This window comes from Montipora foliosa, chromosome 9, assembly GCF_036669935.1.
Source record: "Montipora foliosa isolate CH-2021 chromosome 9, ASM3666993v2, whole genome shotgun sequence".
Taxonomy (NCBI): Eukaryota; Metazoa; Cnidaria; class Anthozoa; order Scleractinia; family Acroporidae; genus Montipora; species Montipora foliosa.
The window spans coordinates 2,396,179-2,401,178 of NC_090877.1; the positions used below are offsets into that span (position 1 = coordinate 2,396,179).

The 5,000-nt window shown below is 41.2% G+C and overlaps 1 pseudogene; it reads left to right on the plus strand.

The window, feature by feature from the left end:
• Positions 1 to 2,514: 2,514 nt before the first annotated feature.
• The window catches only part of LOC137970558 (uncharacterized), a 6,741-nt pseudogene continuing 4,255 nt past the window's right edge, over positions 2,515 to 5,000 (plus strand).

Sequence of the window (5,000 nt, forward strand, 5' to 3'; positions counted from 1 at the left end):
CCACATCATTTTCCAGTGTGAAAATCTATTTGATTTCGGAAATATGGTTTTATAATCAATCACTCTGATCACGACAATATAATGAAATGAAATTTAATATCATCTGTATTTCTGTTCCTTTTGTTTCATTTTACAAATTAGTGTAAGCCTTAACATATTAAGTTCCGATGATCTGATCTATCCAACAATTGACTCCCAAATTAGCCTGCCCCAACATGAACAATATATATAAACATTAACATATTTTATAACAATAAAATACCAGTGATAAATGAACAGACATTGTTATTGTTCTCTTTGGGTAATGACAAAATGTTGTTAGTAATGACAAAATGAAATAATTTGTAACTGATACCCAATCTAAACATTGTCACAAAGTGAACAGATCCCCTTTGTCAGGAAATCGTCCTTTCTGAGGTTAAAAAGCTCATTAGCATGCTTTGGGACACTTTTTAGCAAAAAATAAAAATAAAATAATAAAAATAATAACAAATAGGGGTCCATAGACCGGGTCCATTTGTCCTTTCCCTTCAACAGGTGACACAGCTAATTAGCAATAGTATGTTTTGGAACAGGTTGTTGGAATGGAAATAACGAGGGCCTTATGTCTATTTTTTAGCATGTAGTGTGACATCAGATAAACTGGTTTCAAGTGAAAGCAGCCGGTGAGGCAAAGGCGGGTGAAACACTAGTGTAGCAACACAGAAAAGTCAGAAAACATGTGAAAAACTATTCTTGTAATTAAGTCTTAATATGGGTAAGTGAAAACCGGTATCCAGCTGCAAAGGTTCCAGATTAACAGTGTTGTGAATGATGCGGCCGGTGGCCTCCAACTCTAGGTAGCTAACATGAAGATCGCGAACTGGACTATCAATTGATTGAAACAAGAAATAGACATCGGTATAAATACCTTCTTGGGTGTAAATACCTTGTAGGAGACTTAGTGTCCTATTGTATTTAACACCCACCTTAGGGTGAATCTTTAAATAAAAGATAAAAAATAAATAAATAATACCTCTGCTGGAGGTTCTGTAGCGACGATTTCGTCATGCGGTCAACAGGCAAGATTAGAGTAAATATGTCATTCATAACATTCCAGATGGCTGAATCCAGCATTGTTACGAGTTCGAATGTTTTGAGGAAAGGTAGTTTGCAAACTAAACTGAACGCAGGGTTGCCGGAACAACAACAAGAAGATTTATTCCAAAATGAACGTAGTTTCCACGAAGTAACACTCTGAACAACACGTACTCGACAAACTTACACGGCCTCCGCCAACTTGAATAAACACTGCTTCTGTCACACTTGACTAAACACGGCCAACGCCAACTCTCTTCGCTTGTGAAAAACTAGTTAGAAAAACACTCCGCTTGGACTCGTCTACTTATATACTCTGACAATAACCTTCTAGAACTTTCTAAATTAGTAATCAATCTAATTATGGAAAGATTACAAAACACACCGATTTAGAAACGCTTACGCATGAATCTAAAAATAAACAAACTACGAACTCTCGCGAAGCTTCTAGAAAGTAACGCTTGTCACGCAATACTATTTTTCGTAACATAACCCCCTCTGGGACCGTTCATTTTTTATGAGAAAGGAGGGGCTGGTGGGATTTTGGGGGGGGGGGGGGGGCCCTAAAAAAAAATTGGCTTGAAAGGGGGGGCCAGCCGAAAAAAAATGAAGGAAAAGGGGGGGTTGGACGAAAAAATTAGATTAAAAATAGGATAAGAGATTTTACAGATTGAGGAAAAAATTGACCTCTTTTATTTATAACAAATATACTAAAACATTTCCAGGGTATTCAAGAAAACTCAACAGCTTTTTATATATTTTATAATAACAGTGAACGTACCATAATAACAGTCTTGAATAGTAACAACTTTCTTTTCATTCATAAAAATGTTGTTATCAAGCGCTTATTAAACAAAGACCAATAATTTGAGTCCTGTAATTGGAACTGACCTCGTTACCAAGGCTTTTCCTGAGAAATTTCTGAAGTTTTCTTGTGGAGTAAAGGTAGGACAAGTTTGTTCTTTTTGTTGTGAATGGACTGGACCACCTATAGGGAGATGCCCCAAACCATTTCCTGATCATGCCTGCCTTCCAAAGTACCACTACCTTCCTTATCAGCAGACCCCAAATGAGGGGCGTTATCCAGACGATTGGCAACCAAGAGTCCAGTTGAAAGAGGCGCATGCCGGTTTTGTCTGACCCAGAGAGCGTAGCTAGATTTGGAGACAAATTCATTGTGCAACCAAAGTTTGTGGTTGACTATCTCCAGCATCTTGAGGTCATGGAGTTCAAAAAAAAGAAGAGACTGGAGGAAAGGGCAAGGGAAAGTAGGGAGGCAAGAGAAAAGTCCTATGAAGATTATCATTGGGCTAATTTGTGTGAAGATGCCACCAAGCTAAAAAAGCTCCGTGTGCCAGAATTGAACAAATACTTAAACATCATGGGCTATTAAAACAGCATCAGAAGAGCAACAAGAATGACAAAGTGAAGACAATTATGGGACACTTCTTGCGAATGAATACTCTCAGAACTGGACAAGCCGAAGTGGGAGGCAGGAATGAATCAGGTCAACTAAACAGCAGTGATGAAAGCAGTGAGGGAGAGGAAACTGATGATGACTACAAGAGTGATGCCCCTGACTCTGAAGACGACTCAAATGATGTCGTTCTTGCTTTTATCGCCTCAGATGAGGAATACGCAGACGAGCGGCCAGCTACAACACGCTCAGGACGAGCTGTAACAAGAAGAGCAGAAATTGACTTTTCATTCTTTTGAGTGATTTGTTAAAAGCAGCTTTCTAGCTTTTAGGTTTCTTTCAATAAATTATGTGAAATGTAACAGAACGAAATTTTAATGCTGCGGTAACTTTTAACACCATATGTATTTTTTATTCAGGGGGGGGGGGAGGGGGGCCTTCCAAAAAATTACTCTGATGAGGGGGGGGGGGGGGGGGGGCAGGACAAAAAAAAAAATCGGAAATTGGGGGGGGTCATACAATTTTCAAATTATACTCCTCCAAATTCCACCAGCCCCCCCTACCCCATAAAAAATGAACTGTCCCTCTTGAGAAGAAATTTCCTAAATTTCTACTAACAACGAAAAATTAGTTAGATAGTACCAACTGAGGAGGCAGTCCAGTGTCTCTTAAGTTATTCCTCTACTCTGCTTATATAATCGGCTCCTACATTCTCGGATCCCTTAATAGCCTCAACTCTGAAGAAACATAGCCCAACGCATTAGGCGTCCATTAGCAAACTTCGCACTGTTCATGTACTTCAGTGGCTCGTGATCGGTTTGTAGCACAAAGGGAACTCCATACAGATAAAGATGAAACGTTTTGAATCCCCACACAATGGCTAAACACTCTTTCTCGATGATTGAATAACTACCCTTCGCACTTGACAATTTCTTACTTGCGTAGCAAACGGGGAATAGCTTGCCATCATGTTTCTGCACTAATACAGCGCCAATACCACTGTCGGAAGCATCAGTCTGCAGAAAGTAGGTTTTCCTTGAATCTGGCAGTCGAAGGACTGGTTCCTTTGTTAGGAGGACCTTGATACTCTGATAGGCTTTCTCCTGTGCCTCACCCCATTCAACTTTGTTAGGTTGGCCTTTACGCGTGAGGTCTGACAGCGGGGCTGCTAATGCTGCGAAGTTAGGGATAAAATCTCTGTAATATCCAGCCAAACCCATGAACGAGAATGAGAAAGGTTATCTCCTATGGTCACATCATTGACTGACTCTTTCGCGACATAACCACCAATCTCCAGAAAATCAATACTATCCACAGGGTCAACTTCTTCTACTTCACTCTCAACATGTTCGTTCTTACAAATGTTAGCGTTCGTTTCAACAGCAACTGCTCCAACGGAAACAGGATCCTCTCGCTCAAAATACTTCTTCAGTAGATTAGCATGGTAAACCCTCTCTTTTCCTTTGACTCTCACTCTATAATCATTGAGACCAACTACAGCACTAACCTCAAATGGACCTTTCCACTGCATTAGGAGCTTGTTGTGGTCGGTCGGTAGCAGCACTAACACTTTATCTCCAGGTAAAAACTTCCTGACTTTAGTCTTTCGATCGTAATAATGCTTGCCTTTGTTCTGGGCTTTCTGAAGCTCAGTGTGCGCCAGCTTGAGGGTATCTTCAAGCTTCTCGCGCAGCTCGAACACATACTGATAGCTGTTCTTTACTTCAGGCTCCTCCAACTCTTTCGTCCAAAGCTCTTTGAGAATAAACATCGGTCCTCTGACAGCCCTTCCATACAGCAACTCAAACGGCGAAAAAGCAGTAGACTCCTGGGGAACTTCACGATATGCAAACAGCAACGGGTTAATATAGCGATGCCACTGTCTTGGCTATTCACTGCACAATCTCTTTAACATGCTCTTCATTGTTCCATTAAACTTTTCCGTCAGGCCATTACACATAGGATGATGTGGAGTCGTGGTGAGCTGTTTAATGCTCAAAAGCCGCGTCACTTCCTTCATACACTCAGAGACGAACTGCGTACCAAGGTCGCTCAAGATCTCTTCAGGCACTCCCAAACGACTAAAGATATCCACCAACGCTTCTGCGACAGTCTCAGTATCAATGTTCTTCAGCGGGACAGCTTCAGGATAACGAGTTGCAAAGCCGACCAATGTCAATATATATCTATGACCGTCCTCACTCGGGGGAACAATAGGTCCAACCAGGTCGATTGCTACTCTCTTAAACGGCTTGTCAATTAATGGCATCTTCTCTAGGGGAACCTTCGGTACGGAACCCTTGTTAACTGTCTTCTGACATACATCGCAGGACTTACAATAACGAGTCACGTCCCCTTGAATGCCTGGCCAATAGAACGCGCTTTGAATCTTATCAGTCGTTTTCTTTATTCCCATGTGACCTCCCATGATCGATCCGTGCGCTAGTTCCATTATTCGACCTCTCAGCTGCACAGGAACCATAACCTGCTTCAGGGGTTTACCTCC